Source organism: Aricia agestis, chromosome 8 (genome assembly GCF_905147365.1).
Source record: "Aricia agestis chromosome 8, ilAriAges1.1, whole genome shotgun sequence".
Classification (NCBI taxonomy): Eukaryota; Metazoa; Arthropoda; class Insecta; order Lepidoptera; family Lycaenidae; genus Aricia; species Aricia agestis.
The window spans coordinates 16,337,209-16,355,110 of record NC_056413.1 but is presented as its reverse complement, the minus strand read 5'-3'; the positions used below and the strand labels follow the sequence as shown (position 1 = coordinate 16,355,110).

The following is a 17,902-nucleotide window of genomic DNA, read 5'->3' as shown; positions in this document are numbered from 1 at the left end:
GGTTTCCCACAATTATTTGATAGAATCGTTGTTAATTCTGTTAGGTAATTGCAAATTTCAATTCCAGACAGGGTGAAAATAAATCAGTAGCCTAGTTCATTTTGTAATTTACATTATTATCTAAATTGGAGCTGCAATTTGCATAATTACAATGAATTATTTAATAATTTGTAGCTAGTCGAAAGCGGCCTAATGTTTTTCAAATTACTGTAATATAATATTATGTAAATAATCAGCATGGTATTCCAAAACATTTTGCTCATATTATATAGTTGAAGAACATATTTAAATTGTTTCAGTGTTAACTGTTAAGTAATAACTAATTCAATGTCACAAAAATGTTATCTTAATTATACTCAAATAAAAAAAAGTTAGTAAATTGTGTGTATTTTGTGTAAAAATGTCTTCAAAATAAAAATCATTCTGTATTTTTTTCTACATGGAGCTTTGCAAGATAGATACTAGTTAGTCAAAATAATTTATATTATGTAAGTCAATAAGTACTCTATGCACAACGCTACTTTTTGTGGATAGTGTTTGTCGCGTGTGTGGAGGACCTTATTTTACAATTTTCCTGAAGCTTGTGAAACTTGCAGTTCAAATGTGAACGAACACTATTTTTTGTGATTTAAAACAATATTAAAGAATCTAAAGTCACATTATTTTGTTTTAATTAACCTTAAATTATTTTATTACAGTACCTACACTGTAGACTTGAAGAGTTATGGAGACAAAAAGTAAAAACATTTGTCTCTTCCCACAGCCAAAGGTAGATAGTAGATACCTACTTTCTAGCATCGTAGGTTTCTTTATACAGGGTGCAATTAAACCTTCCTGTCAAATTTTTTCCAGGGCTTAAGTATCATTAGGAGTCCATTCAACCAAAAAAAAAATTTAATGACATTTTATCCCATTTAAAATCGTTGCAGAACGGTCACTCGCGGTGGTGGATATGAGAGAGGGTGACGTGGCGGGAGTCACGTCACGCGCGGGCGACGCGTCGTGTCCATTAATTGTAGTGATTTTTAGGATAACTTTCGGAAGCTATTTCTCAACATTTTAGTACTGAGTGATTATAAAAGAAAAAATACGTGTATTAATGTATGAAAATTTGGCAGGAAGGTTTAATTGCACTCTGTATAATATTATTATTTCAACCGATTCTGCCGTTAAAGCGAGCAGCGGTCACAGAAACCACATATTACTATTCGCGTATTTTAAAATTTAGGTACTAAGCAATAAAATATATTAAGGACATTATGGCATTATATGTTAAATATTTTCGTATAAGAAAATGATTTTGTTATTACGTATGTATGAGAATTTCGATGGCACCCGGCCTCTTAAAGTATGAATATGAATTATGATGAACGTATGGAGAATATATTACTTGTGCAATGTGCACATTATAACAGCAATAAATGAATTCACTGTTTTGATCAAGAAACTCCAATGACTGTCTTGACTGTCACAGAGCTGAGTAGTGTACTGTACGTACTAAATTGCATGCGTTATGCTCATAAATACTGAAATCAGTGTAAACCTGTCGGGATTGAGTTGTCAAGTTTATGGACGAACACAATCTGCGGGAGTTACGACCTCGTATACACGTAAGTGTGTAACGGCCATATGTCACGGCTAAGGACAAAAGCAGACATGCGACTACCTCATGTCACGATTACGGCAAGGCAAGCACACACTAGAAGATAGCTGTGTCGTGGTATTTTCAATTTTGGTAAGTAGATTTTTCTGCGTACTCCCATCAATATGCAAGCGGCACCTGGGCCCTGGCGATCAGGCGCGGTCGCAGCCTGAAATTTTGGGGGGGTCACTCACTACACTAATATTTTTTTTTATCTGCGCCCTCGGACAGTTCAGAGTTGACAGCTGTCATATGGCGGCTCTCGACATAGGCGAACGCGTTGGCCAACGCGTCTGCAGACGCGTTGGCCAACGCGTTCGCCTATGTCGAGAGCCGGCATAAGGTCGGACGCAGTGGTGGTTAGGGGATAGCTAGAAATTTCCTTTTATTATTTGGCAAGATTTTGAGATTTTTCAATTTGACCTTAGATTTTGGGGGGGGGGTCATGTCCCCTGTGACCTTCGGACCGCGCCTGCTGGCGATTGAATTGAATCAACCCGGTTGATGATTCAGACCGAAACGCGACGCTTAGATACATTTCTAAATTAGTATGGATTTGACAGATTCGCTTGACGTCTGACGCAACTGAAATCTGTCCAATCCATACTTTATGCCGCGCCACGCCTCGCCTCGCCTCGTCGCGTTGCGGTCTGAATTGACACGAGCTTGCGCGCTGTAAATGTCACTTAATGACATAAGCTATAGGTTTCATTTTGCTCTATGCCATTTAAAAGCAGCGGCGGCATAGGTCGCTAGACAAATGTCGGTAGAAAATGAAACCTATAGCCTATTTCATAAAGTGACATTTTATTTGAATGTTGGTCGATCGGTAAAATAATCGCGCGACAAAAAGTCGTAGTGCGCGCCAGCTCTTAGGGTCAATTCAGACCGCAACGCGACGAGGCGAGGTGCTCACATTTTCTACCGACATTGATCTAGCAACCGGCAACCCATGGCGCCGATGCTTTTTAGTGGCGTAGAGTAAAATGAAACCTATAGCGTATGTCGTAAAGTGACATTTTATTTGAATGTTGGTCGGTCGGTAAAATAATCGCGCGGCAAAAAGTCGTAGTGAGCCGCTGAGTGCCATCTCTTACAATTGAAAATCTATTGTGTCTGCGATTCACACGATCGTGGTATTAAGTGTGTAACTGTGTAACAGCCACATGTCACTAGATGTCGCCCGCAACTCCGTTGCACCAAAATCCGTTTATCGCGCGGGAACCGTACATTTTCCGGGATAAAAAGTGTCCTATGTCTTATCTCGGTTATCAAAGTACTTTGATAACCGAGCCCTAAATCTAAAATCTTTAATTTTACACTAAAGCGCGGCAAAATACTTGATAATACCTAATATTCTAACGTGTCAGCCGTACGAGAAGAATCTAAAAACTCTTCACATTAGTCAAAATCGGTGTCTTGGCCATTTTGTTATTTGTCATGCTAGGCTTATTAGGCTTTAAACTTATATATTAAACTTTTCTGTTGTACTTAATAACTTTTATTTTAAAATGGCCAGGCCACCGATTTTGACTAGTGTGTAGACTGTAGAGTTTTTAAATTCTTCTCGTACGGCTGACACATTATAATATTATCATCAAGTATTTTGCCACGCTTTAGTGTAAAATTATGGTTTTTAGATTTAGGGCTGATTATGTAAGGTTAAAAACTTGGCTCTACATGATATCTCACTACTTTTTGACACCACTAACTATACAGTAACTATAATAAAATGTTGCCAAGATGAGAACATAGGTCTATGTTCTCATCTTGGCAACATTTTTACATGAAAATGTTTTTGGTGGGATTTGATTTAGGTAAACATATCGATATCCTTTGATGCAAGGATTCCAATTTCCAAAGCTGGATGTTATTTTGTAAATTGTATTGGCGTAGCGATATGCAATGTGAATTATTTTGATTGGATTATTGGAAATTCATAATACAAATATTATGGACGAATAAATAAGTATTATATATTCCATATTCATCAAACATTTGTTTTTCCTTCCAGTAGCAGCTATGACGTATCAAAAGTATTTCTTTCTTCTTATGGTAAACCTATAGCTTGTAAAAAATGATAAAATAAAATATACAATATAAATTAATAAATAAATTAAAAAGCCTTTTATTTGCTCCAAATACTAAATTAAATTACTTTAAAATTCGCAATTATGATGTCATTTTGCCTACGTCGACCAGGACGTCCCCACAAACGATGGGCAGACAGCGTACGAGCAGTAGCCGGCAGACACTGGATAGATGTGGCACTAGACAGGGAGTGGTGGTCAAATTTGGAGGAGGCCTTTACCCAAACGGGGGTTCCAAACAAATAAATCATTATATGTAACATAATAGATAATTATATTAGAAATATGCAATATACAATAATATATTTATTCAAAATTCAAATACACTACACAAATTACCGATGAAATCCGTTCAAAAGTTTAGGCCTCAGATTATCCTTCCCATTAGCAACTTCCTATGAATTTCGTTCAGTCATCGAACACAAAGGAGTTTGATAGATGGCCACAAGTTATTTATGTATTTATGTAACTGTCCCAAATATCCTCAAGTTATGAACGTTTAGTCATCTTAATTGATTTAGCTATTAGGGGAATTACAATTTTTATACTCTTAGCTAGAAAGCTATAAATTAAAATAGCAACAGCAAGTATTGCTCATCTACTTCCCTAAGTTGTAAGTTTTACTTAGTAGGAAACTTAAGCTTACCTTGATTCATTGAAATTCGCGTTTGACCGTATACATGGGCGTACCGAGGGGGGGGGGGGGGGCAGCCCCCCCCCCCAGTATTTTTACAACTAAAAATTATTGCCCCGCCCTGGCCCAGAACCTGGGTGATTTGCCCCCCCCTGGCACCAGAACCTGGGTAATTTGCCCCCCCCCCCCCTCTGGCCCAGAACCTGGGTACGCCCATGACCGTATAATATCACAGCAAGTCGACCCATTCGGGCGGAAGCACTACTCTAATACAACAACACGTGGCAAAATATCAATTGATAGAGCTAAGTGTACCAGATAATAATATATTCTAAAAAAATGATAGAGAGTTAAAGTTTTGCCCCTTTGATATGCAAACGTGATGTTTTACTGAACCGCTATCTGCGCCATTTGGAAACCGTGTCACAATATTCAAGAGTATCTTATCGCCTTCTATATAATATACTCGCATTTTTCGAAGTAGGTTAATAGTGACAATGGATTTCAAAATATTATTCGCTTTATTGTGTTTGGTTAAGGTAGGTGCACTTCATTTTTCCGCTTGAGGCTAGAAGATTAGGGACATAGAGATTCTTGACATCGTCTCGTCTCTAGCGCTTCTTTAAAGGTGCTCCCTCACCGGAAGCATCCGCTTGTAATGTAACGTTACAGAGTCGAGCATTACATCAGTGAGGGAGGAGAACCGAGCATTACAATGCGCGCCTTGTAATACAATGTGTAATATCTTGATACAACTTGTAACATCAATGCTACGTGACAGTGAAGTTAACTTGCTATGGAATGCTCAAAGTCGAATCTATGTATAATGTTACATTACAATTTATACGCGAATGCTCGTCAGTCAGGGAGGTAGTATTGTAATGTAATGCTCAAAGACGAATCTATAATGTTACATTACACGCGAATGCTCGTCAGTCAGGGAGGTAGTATTGTAATGTAATGCTCAAAGACAAATCTATAATGTAACATTACACGCGAATGCTCGTCAGTCAGTGAGGTAGAATTGTAATGTAATGCTCAATTACGAATCTATAATGATGATATACACGCGAATGCTCCCGGTGAGGGAGCTACCTTTAAAGAAGCGCTTTTCAACTAAACGTCCGTGTTCATATTGGACAATGATAGCCATCATTTCTACTACGCTCACAGTAAATCAACGTCGATCACGAGAAATCTTACACGAGTAGGTATGCTCATATAAGAGCATACCTACTCGAATTCCGTGTAGTGCACAAACGCCATATATGGCGTTTGTGCACTACACGGAATTTTACCATCCGGCGTCCTGATTTCTTACGTTTTGATATGACAAATGTGAAAGTTTTGAACGCCGGACGGTAAAATTCCGTGTAGTGCACAAACGCACTTACCCATGTCGATAATCGTCTGTATTTGTCCATCATTGTCTAACTTGGAGAAGCCATTTAGAATTATCTGAGAATTTCGGAATAACAAATTGCTATTTTTCTTTCAGTACAACGAAGGGCTGTGTCAAGACAAATGTCTTCCATATCCCGTCCCGTTCGAAGTGGGATGCCCCTGTGCTTGCAGCTGTACTAGCAATTGCTGTCCTACCAGCAGCTGCAGTCCTACTAGCAGTTGCAGTTCTGCCAGCTCTTGCTCATGTTTCAGGGACGTCCAGAACCCATGCAATACTGTCGACGTGGTCTACTTCCCTGAAGTGCAGTATCCCTGTTGTCCCGCCAGTATTTGCAGTCCTACTAGCATCTTCTGTCCGACTAGCAGTTGCTCCGGCTACAGGGATGTCCACAACCCTTGTAATACTGCTGACGTGATCTACTTCCCTGAGGTGGAATATCCCTGTGGCATGCAATGGGATAAGCCGTATTACTACGGTACTTGTTGGTGTACTTGAATAAATGTTACAAACTGTTTCTTATGTTTTCTTTATACAGAATGTAACAAAACTAAGTGATAATACTTAATTAAGCTAAGTACTCACATACGATTTTGCTCAACAGTTTTACTACAAATCGAGCAATAACCACCGTGTGGACCGCAAAACTGACAGCTCGAAGGTTCGCTTCGAGCCGGCTCGATGGAATATGTCATTTCCTTCTATTCGTAGTAAAACTATCGAGCAAAACCGTATGTGAGTACTTAGCAATTAGCATTAGGGTTTATTTGTGTCTCTTACTATAGTTCACTGTAAAAGAAGTAGTGCTAAAAGAGTAATTTTTTTCGTATATTGGGTAAAACATGACGCTGGGGCGCATTGTCCATACAAATCACAAACTGACCGCTTCAAATCGAAAAACAAAAGCTTTCACTCCCGTTCCTAGATAGTAGACGACAGAATTCAGGCTCAATTTAATCTGAATTCTTACAATGAATTTTGTAGCTTTTAAGTTGTTCCTGAAGTTAGTCTTTGGTTAGCCTCTCAGAACAGGAAAAAGTCTGGTTAGCCTAAAAGACGAGTGAATTAAAGCCCTGGAACTCAGGAAAACCCTGAAACACTTAGAATTTTAAATAATCTTTACTTGGTCCATAATGAAATAAAGGAAACACGTGTTTTACTATGATTTTCATATGCTCATTCTCCATCATGATCCATGAGCCTTGGTCCATGAGTCCAAGATCTTAAAGCTTTAAGCAGAAGAAAAAATATCAGCGGTATTAAATCATTATAATTCGTTTGCGTCAGTTCAAAATAAATTTAAGAAGTTATGAGATGTATTTAATCTATTTAAAAGCATAAAGCCTTTTATAATGTTATTGTAATATTTACACGTCTAATGTAATAACGCCGGCGTGCGGTTTAAATATTAAGGCCTTTTAGGAGAAACGCACGATTCTCCTCAAACAGTGGAATATTTAAATTTTGTCTAAAAAATGATGTCATTTGTAGATTATGTTATGATACTTTTTGTGGAATATACCTAATATTATGATTATGATACAACAACCATCTAATGCTGGAACAACTTATAAGCTAGACAATAGTAGACGCCTAGGTCTTTTAAGAGACTTAAAATTTAGTTTAGTAAAAAGTTTAGTTTAGGTACAATTACACCTTCTTGTAAATGTTTTAAAGGTATAAAATTAAATACGCAGGTGTCGAATTGGCTGTCTTATTATCTATACTAATATTATATTATTTTTTATTATTTTTATTATAATTGGGATGAGTTTGTTTGTTTGTTTGAACGCGCTAATCACAGGAACTACTGGTCCGATTTGAAAAATTCTTTAAGTGTTAGATAGCCTACTTATTGAGAAAGGCTATAGGCTATATTTTATCACGCTAAGACTAATAGGAGCGAAGAAATAGAGGAAAGTGTAGAAAAAATGGGGGAAATTATTTGAAAGGGCTCATTTGAATGTACTGGAGCAATTTTTATGTTATTTGGGACACATGAAGAATAGACCACGTGAAAGGACATAGGTTTCTTTTTTTGCGGAAAAATGTACGGTTTCCGTGACATTGCTAAATTACGCGGGCGAAGCCGCGCGGAACATCTAGTAATAAATAAATAATTATATAATAAATAAATAAATGTCTGGCGAATACTATGAGTACAAGTACAGTCACGTAAAACCGGCGTGAGATCGTTTGAACCAAACTAACTAGCTTTATGTTTAGATATTGTTCCTACTTCCTAGTACTTCCAAAATAAGCATCAAATACTGAGTAAGTTAAATTTAAAAAAGAATAAAGGTTGCTCTTCTATTGGGTCTAAAATTCCTCTTTCGTATTTTACTAGTATTGGCGAATAATTTTGCTGCAACGCTTTACGTCGAAACTCAAAGATGTAGTCACGTTTTCAGTTTCCAGCACGTGAAAAGAATTCACGTTTTGCTGATGGAAACTCCGTTTATTGCGTTCAGCGATATTTCACCTCCAGCTCTGTTAGGACTTTTATGCCAATAACATTTCTCTCAGAATCTCTGATCCAATATTAAAATCAGAAATCAGATTGGGCTATGCAAGGTTAGGGGAGATCGCAGACGTCGACGTCGGCATGGCGCGGCCATGCAAACTGTATGTGCGCCGCAGACTCGATCTCACAAAAAGTGTGCCGTCTGCGATCTCTCTAAAGTCTAAACAAAACAAAGTTATAATAAGTATTTTAGGTTTGTAAGTGACCCTTGTATGGAATTAACTAAGTAAGTAAGCAGCTAAATTATGTGTCGCAGTTAAAAGTAAAAGAAGTTAGTCCCAACTCCCATTGTAGGTACTAAATTCGTTTTAGAATTATTATAATCTTTGTATCGGTCCACTTCTACTATTTTCTATGATTTTCTCCAATTTTCAAAGATACCTTAACAAAAACAAACATTACGATCTGTCTCTCAGAAGTCAGACAGGCTACATTGAATAATAAAAGGATTGTGTAGTTCCAACATGATTTGAGATTTCAGAGGGGAGATGATGTAATAAAGAAATAAAAGCCATTCCAACCTTGAGGGCAAAACAGTTGTTCCTTCCCCGGGGTATTTCATAACTGTACGGGAAATTAAAAAGAAAGAGGCTTACTATTGCCAAGTCGGAGTCTGCAGACGAGCGATCCAGACTACCTGTTGCTATACGTTGTTAGGTTTTTATAAGGAAACGTACTCATGTTTAGGGAGTATACTTAATCATTTTAAACCGACTTCCAAAAAACGAGGAGGTTATAATGTGTTCGGCTGTGGATATAATTTTTTTTTTTCGGGTAGTATTTAATCGAGTGACTGTAAATTACAGTTTTAAGTGTCAAAATTACTAAATTTGGGTTATAGAATTACTATTTGAGCGACTGACTGTGAGTGACGAGAAATTAACAGAACAGCAACTTACAAATTCTTTATTTGAGTTACTTACTTAAAATTCAAAATGAGCAGCTCCGTAATATTTGAGCGACCTAATATCTGTTTGAGTGTCAACATTACGTCCTGCATTTTTTTCAATATTTGGCAAATGTATTTTTTATACTGAGCGGCATTTTATCTTAAATGAAGTGTTTGAAATCTATAATGAGCAGAGTATAATGAGCTCACATTAAAAAAAAATGAATATGAAATAACTATTTGATGAAACACTTTTAATCAGGGATCCCTAGAACAATTTTTTTTTATTACTATCAAGCAAATTTTTTGTGAGTAGCTTCATTTGGATAAGAGGAACAACAATTTTTTTATGTGAAAAAAGTGGTAGCTAACAGAGATAGAAAGGATTTCATACTTTGAATTGATTTCATACGTGGGAGAGCCATGCTTCAGCACGAATGGTCCGGCTCGACTGGAGAAATACCACGTTCTCTCAGAAAACCGGCGTGAAACAGCGCTTACGCTGTGTTTCGCCGAGTGAGTGAGTATACCGGAGGCCCAATCCCCTACCCTATTCCCTTCCCTTCCCTACCCTCCCCTATTACGCTATTCCCTCTTAAAAGGCCGGCAACGCACTTGCAGCTCTTATGATGCTGCGAGTGTCCATGGGCGACGAAAGTTGCTTTCCAGCAGGTGACCCGTTTGCTCGTTTGCCCCTTTATTTCATAAAAAAAAAGATCCCAAAATATGTATTGTTCTATTTGTAGGAACTTAAAAGTTTAGAATCATGCCCAACGATTTAGGGGGGAAGGGGGAGGGGGGGTAAACCCCGTTTATATATAAAAATCATTAATAAATTACACAAATTATAATCCTTAACGGAACGTCAAAGAAATGGGTAAAAATTTTAATGGCGACCTATGCCAAAAAAAAATAACTGGCTTCAATTATTATGAGTCGATGGAGCTAAGCTACGCGGGGCTCCTACTTCTGGGTGGTTCACAAAAAACCTAACCCAAAAAAGTCGTATTGGTCCGCAGCCCAACTCATGGGCCTCACCTGACTGCAACGATTCGTCGCCCCGCCGCATTCGAATTCGCACGCATTTAACAATATGTAGTTTTCATTAAAACACGTATCAAAATATAAAATATAAAGCCTCAAATAGAATATCAGTAACCAATTGTCATTAATAAAGCAGCTCACAAAAGTTTTCTCAAAGTAAACTTTTTAGTAGCTCGTAATAAATAAGCTCACTTAGAAAAAATGAATCTATATTTAATATTGAAGTTGCCCGCTATGTATTTCCAGTCGCTCACTTAGTAATACAGTCGCTCGGATAGAATCTTAATATCTGAAATAGATTAATCGCAATCCACATTTTGTTAGCTCGTTCTGGATTTTATTATAAATCAATATTAGTCGTTAGTTTAGTTTATTTTTCGCTTAGTCAAATTAATGCCGCTCATGTTATTAAAACAGTATGTTCATCATCAGTCGCAAAGTAATCGAGACAGTACTCTCGGCAAATTTTATGTTACGTTTATCGTTAAGTATCGCATAACACTAACCATTGCGTGGTTTATACTTTAGTTGATCATTCAAATAATTTACTTTGTTGGTTGTTTAAGTTTGGAGGAAGAATTTTTGGGAGTTTCAAAGATAGCGATAGAATTGGAATCTTCTCTGGTAATGCTGATGTCCAAGTGCGGTAATCTTCGAGGTATGTTCTGGAGCTCTAAGAACAGTCTGCTTTTTTCTCGTTTTCGTAAAAAAAATCGACAATTTGCCTCTTGTGTCCCGTTTGCACTGACCTCAACGTATTTCGGTGTATTACGTTAAAGTTTTCACTCCCCCGCATTCACCTGCCTGTTACTTTTTTAATAAAAGGTATTATAATTTGACGACCAAACTCAGTAGGCCCGCTGTTAAGTTGCCTTTATATAACAAACTCAAACTGGTTAGGCTACAGAATTCTGGGAATCATTTTTATAATATTGCACTGAAATAATTTGTTGTCAACGTTTTTCCGTGTTGTAAAGCTTAGTATTTAAAATTGAATAAAAATATGCATATAATATTATGTTATTAATAAGGCGGTGTTTTGTGTAAGTCCCGTTAATCGCTCAATAAGTGACGAATAGTTACAGAAAATATTTCTCCGTCTAGCTATTCGTTACTTATTAGGACTTAGGAGACTGATCGCAATATTGATCTATATAGGTAGTAGTTAATAGATCTATAAAGGTTGTCTGGCAGAAACTGCTGCTGCTGTAAGGCCGCCTATTTGTACATATTTTTCCTTTATTGTGTTTTTTAAGTCTAAGTTTAGTTTTAAGTTGTACAAATAAAGTATTTTCTATTCTATTCTATTGATTGTCTAAAAAATATTGAAAAATCTCTCTAACAAAAAAAAATATTTAATCAAAAAGTGTCAACTGCCAGCCCTAACAGCGCATTGTCCAATACGAGTCGCAGCGACGCAATAATCCGCAATATTCGATATTGCAAAGTGTTTGACACACGATATTTACCCGAGCACGTGAGTTTTTATTGTCTTCCGATCATGTATATTTGATATGAGATTAAAGACTCCTGAGTCTGTAAGGTCTGGAGCATTCTTTCTTTGTTATTGCTTTCTAGTTTCTTGTGCCGGTTATTCTCGCCGGGTTAGTACCGGTGCATGATGGTAGACACCTAGTCGGATAATCCGAAAGTATTACTAGTCAATTGGCAAATAATTAAGAGGGCGACTAACCCCAAAAATCAAACATCGTCCTTCTCTCTTCACACTCACGCCCGTCTTTCATATGCCAGGTGAAAAAGGACGACACGGAATCATCGCCAAATTAGTTTTTTCTCAATAACTCGATAAATATATACAACATTTTAAAAATCCGCTAGGTCGATCTCTCAATGATAGAATTGTATACAATGTGTTAAAATATTAACTTAGTTCAATGCACGGTTATGGCAATAAATGAAAAATTCGTGAAAATTTGAATTTTGATGCATCTTTGTGTTTTTTTTCTATCGAGAAAATTTTAAGATACCTATCGTGTTTTTGCTCTGATCGAATTCTCGGAAATATAATGTAGTATCTAATTTTAGAAAATGAAACAATTCGGGGCTTATTTTCAAGTATAAAAATGAATTATAAAATCGACAATTTAGGGTTAGTCGCCCCCTTAAACATTCTTTACTTTTACTGTAAAAGTTAACGAGACTATTATATAGCTGCAAAGTGTTCCTATGAATAAAGTGTGTTTTTGGGAAGAAAACGATCTAGCTAGGTCTTATAGTACTTATAAATGCATAGACAACATGCAATTCTTCAGATTCACAACATTTAAACTCCGAGCAATGCTCATTGCTCAGTCTTCCTCAAGTATGTACTTACAACTTTATTTTTTAATTGTAATTATATTTGTCCTTTGGCGACATTTTATCAAAAACGTATAAAATCCCTCCGATTTATAATTTGGTTCTGGACGCTGAATTCTAATTTCCGGCTTCTGATTTTAATCAATTTTTAGGGTTTCGTAGTCAACAAGGGACCCTTAGGGTGGGTTGCACCAACTTGCTTTAACTAACTATAACTTTAACTTTAACCATAACAAAATGTCAAACGAACTGTCAAATCCCTAGTGAAAGTCCATAATGGACGCCATAATTGACGATAACTTTAACCTTAACTATAACTACGCCCCTGGTGCAACCCACCCTTATAGTTTCGGTCTGTCCTGTCCACGGTTTTGCTCAGAGACTATAGGACCTACAAAGCTGTAAATCGGCATAAAAATTCTTAAAAATATATTTTTCTATGGTAAGTACCTCCCCTACACATCAAGCGGGGACTATATTAATTTTTTCGCGTCCACCCGACCGTGTGAGGTGTCGTTGGATAGGTTTTTTAATAATATTATGAGTATTTATAGATCATTTTCCGATTTAGGGATCCATTTGTGAAATATGAAGTTTGAAAGTGAACCTTCTACCAGTTAAACGGTTGTTTCTGGAAATGTGAAAAAATTCACGGGAGTAGAAAATATGCTGAATTTAAAAGGAAAACTATCACGACTAAGAAGACTTCATACATAGCCACTATGTGTGCTAAAATCCCTTAATAAAAATAGTAATAGTCGATCAACTAAAAAAAAATATTGTATTCGGCGAAGTATAAAGGAACTTTTCGTTCAAATTTCTTTGAACTTAACTGAGATGATGTTGTTAGTAGTGTAAAGCACGTTATAAAATATGTACATTTATTGACCATACAAAAATTATCAAACACTAGCGGTACTACGGAACCCTATTGCGTGTGGCCCGACACGCACTTGTCGGGTTTTTAAATTACCCAACGCGGAATTTGTCATTTTCTTAAACTTTTCGCATTATATAAAATCTGATTGAATCTATAAATTATATCCTTGATTGCTTTCGTATTTTTGATCGTTGGCTTTTAAATCCATTACGGGCTACGGCTACTTAACCCATCAAGTCCATCAACTCCCAAGCGGAACCCGGGTGCCGCATAACAATTGAATATGTATTGTGTCTGTGATTCCCATGATCGAGGTATTAATATCACTTGGAAGTTGGAAACAAGAAGAAAGAGCCTGGCTCACTTTTGATGCCAACTGAAAGTCGTCACCAATTTAACATAAAACCTCAATCTTTTCGAGCATAAGATAGCCATGAATCATTACCACCATGAGCAGCTAGGTATTTAGCTAACTTTATTGTACCGAAGAGCTTGTCAGAAAATGTATGGGGTAATAAGTACGGGGTATACTCATAAATTTAATATACCTATAAGGGGAATAGAGCAATAATCTCGAGCTGTCAAACGTAACCTAAATTGGTTTCATCTGTGTGTAAAAATATGTCGGCCATTCTCCGGTTTGGCATTATTTGCCTAATTACCGTTACCATTTTTTTTCTTCGCTAATTTGACTTAAACTCATTAAAATATGAAAGTAATGAAAGATACGAATACAATAATAAATTTGGCATGTAACAGTTAATTATAGTTTTTTAGATAATAAGGCTTAAAATTTTTATGGGTACGGTAATTAGACAAATGTAAAATTTTATGTAACGGTAATTAGAAAGCATTATAATTCTATCTAAAACATCATAGAAAAACACTGATTAATAAGTTGCACATGGATAATTGTCACAAAAGGGGTAGAATTAACGATGTCCTATACAACCATAACCTGCCAATAGTAAAAAATAGACACTTTCAAATAAAATCTGAAAAATGAGAAAATAACAACAAACATTGTTTTAAACGGTAGATATTTATTACGATGAACCTAAAAATAATTATATTCTAAATCTCTTTCCACAGAATAGCAACTCAAATGTAGCTCACAGCTTATACAGCTCGAAATTTACTTATTTTTGTTTTCTCGTAATTTTACAAGTTCATCTCTATTTATGAACACTTATTTCTCGATTTTTTTTCCATTTTTTTCTTTTCTTTTTGTCTTTTGTAATAAGCTCTAAAGTTTAACTCATTTCTTTTTTGAGTTTTCATCCGCCTTTTTGTTGGAATTTCGCTATAAAACTGGGTAATTTCAAATTCTTACTCGACGTTTCCAAGGAACAAGCCTTCTTTTCTCCAATTTCTTCTCTGGTCATTCCCATCCAAAAAAAATTTGTATATAATTTTATGAATACTCAGCATATAGATATCTAAATATTATATATATCACAAAGGGACTAACTGACATAGTGATGTATCAACGCACAGCCCAAACCACTGGACGGATCAGGCTAAAATTTGGCATGCAGGTAGATGTTATGACGTAGGCATCCGCTAAGAAAGTTTTTTTATCAAGTATACCCCCAAAGGGCTATGAAAATTTGTAAATTTTAATAATAATAACTATTTATTTCGGATCACAGGAAATCCATAGTGTTAGTAGAAAGTACAATTAAAATTTAAATTATGTTAGTACATTACATTGCAATTCATATATAAAATACATTTGAAGCTTGCGGCGTAGAGCTTGTAGATTCAAAAATTATTGTTATTTGTCTGTACAGAACTCCTCAATCTAACCCTACCATATTTATTACTAAGCTAAACGAATTACTATACGATTTGACTGCAAAATTCAAATACAAATCACACAAAATAGTATTAGCGGGAGATTTCAATATAAACACTTTACAAAAAAACAGAACTTCAAATGACCTACAAGATTTATGCTCTAACTACAATTTACTAATTCATATTAAAGTTCCCACACGTAGGTCCTCTTGCATAGATCATATTATTAGTAACATTTGTAACGTAACAGCTGCTGTATTCCCGCTATACCTCTCTGATCATGAAACAGCTCAAAGTATTAGTTTTCCTATTAAAATTGACACAAAAGAACAAAATAAAATATTTTATACATACAAAAGAGATTTTAGTACAGAAAACATTCGAAAATTTAAAGAATGTCTTAATAAATTATCGTGGTCAGATGTTTATGCTGAAAATGATAGTAACACAGCCTTCAATATCTTTCATGACTTATTTCGTCTTTTTTACAACTTATGTTTCCCTAAGTTACGTATAAAAATAAATACAAATAAATCTAAGAAACAAAATTGGTTGAGTAAAGGGCTAAAAACAAGTTGTAAAACCAAGCGTAAGCTACGTTATAAATTCTATAAGTTTAAAAACGATGCAAACAAAATAAAGTACATAAAATATTCGCAAATTCTAAAAAAATGTATCTTAAACTCAAGAAAAAATGCTAATATAAAGTACATTAATAAAAATAAAAATAAATGTAGAGCTACATGGACCGTTGTAAATAATGAGATAAATCCTTCGTATAAAAGAGATTCCATACGAAGTATTGACACTGGCAATAAAATAATTACGAACCCGCGAGAGATAGCTTCTGCATTTAATAATCATTTTGTAAACGTTTCTCATAACACTATTAACACAAAAATACAAAACAGCACCACCTCAACCAGTAACACAATGTTTTTGAAACCCATGACGGAAAGCGAAGTAATTACAGAAATTTTGCAACTTAAAAACTCTAACTCAGAAGGATATGATGAAATTAATACTAAAATAATAAAACTATGCATAAATGAATTATCAAAAATAATGACTTACCTAATTAACCTATCATTTGCAAATGGAACTTTCCCAGACGCATTAAAATTATCTATAGTAAAGCCAATTTTTAAAAAAGGGAATAAAACTGACATTAATAACTATCGACCCATTACGCTGATACCTATATTATCTAAGATATACGAAAAGTGTATGTTTAGAAGACTTTATGACTACTGCTGTAAATATTCTACTCTCAAAAGATCAGTTTGGTTTCCAGAAGGGCAAATCTACGACTCTGGCAATTTTCTCACTTATAAAAGCTATATTATCAAATATAAATAATGACAACCTAACTACAGGGCTATTTTTTGACATATCTAAAGCATTTGACTTAGTTTCCCATGAATTACTTTTACAAAAACTTGAAAAAATCGGCATAAGAGGGCCAACTCTACGATGGATAACTTCTTAGCTTTGTAATAGAAAACAATGTTTTATGGTTACAAGAATAAATAAATTTAATATATTAACAGATTACTTGTCGGAATATAAAAAGAATGTGTGTGGTGTGCCTCAAGGAAGCGTCCTGGGCCCTCTGCTTTTCCTTTTGTATTTAAATGACGTAGTTACAATTACTAAACATAAGTTTACTCTATACGCTGATGACATTTCTATTATTGTGACATCTAATAAAAAACATAATACAATTAGAGACCATGAAACTGACATCAATAATACTATTGACAAATTAATTAAATGGCTTGACATGAATAATCTAAAAATTAACCTAAATAAATCAAATTATATTCAATTTAATAAATCTCATAACAACAGACATAAAATAAAACTCAATATACCGAAAATAAAAGCAGTAAGTCATACAAAATTCTTGGGGCTTATAATTGACGAAAATATTGACTGGAAACAACAAATAAATGAATTGACATGTAGCATTAATAAATTTGTATACGCATTAAGACACATCAAACAATTTACTAATAGGAAAACTGCCATTTTATGCTACCGCGCTTATGTAGAGTCACTGCTGCGTTACGGTGTAATAATGTGGGGCAATAGCACACAATACGATAAAGCGTTTAAGGCTCAAAAAAGATGCGTTAGAGCAATCTGTGGACTTAAACCCGATAAATCATGTAGGCCGGCATTTAAGGAATTGGGCTTGTTGCCACTACCGGCTCTTTACTTCTTTGAGACATGCATGTTTGTTTGGAAACATAAAGAATTATTTACTACGGCAGGGGAGATAAGTGATCGCAGTAGACGGGACCCCCACCGACTAGTAGTGAGCGACAACCCTAGATTAAGCAAATTTAACAATAGCTGTATTAATATGTGTGTCCAGTTATACAATAGAATACCGAAATATATCAAGTCGCTCAGCACAAGAATGTTTAAAATTAAATTATATGAATGGATAGCTAACCAGAATTTCTATAGTGTTAAAGAGTTTTATAATAAATTGACTTAATAATATTTTAATTATCAAGATTATATTGACATCTTTTAAATACTTATATATTTATAAAAAATGTGTTAAATTAATTATTATTGTAAACTAAGAATAATGAACTGTAATATGTTATGTAATGTTTTATGTGTGTAGATAGAATCGAGTAATAGGACTAAAAAATATATTAATT

General features: G+C 35.2%; 2 long non-coding RNA genes across 2 annotated transcripts; one reads left to right on the top strand and one right to left on the bottom strand.

Moving 5' to 3' along the window:
* Nucleotides 1-4,764: 4,764 nt before the first annotated feature.
* Nucleotides 4,765-6,283, top strand: LOC121729491. Its single transcript, XR_006035976.1, has 2 exons — nt 4,765-4,905; nt 5,865-6,283. It is a non-coding gene; the product is annotated as an uncharacterized LOC121729491 (long non-coding RNA).
* Nucleotides 6,284-11,512: 5,229 nt separating this feature from the next.
* LOC121729455 lies at nt 11,513-17,743 on the bottom strand. Its single transcript, XR_006035972.1, has 3 exons — nt 17,540-17,743; nt 13,643-13,647; nt 11,513-11,524 (listed from the first exon to the last, which is right to left on the bottom strand). It is a non-coding gene; the product is annotated as an uncharacterized LOC121729455 (long non-coding RNA).
* Between the last annotated feature and the right edge of the window lie 159 nt (nt 17,744-17,902).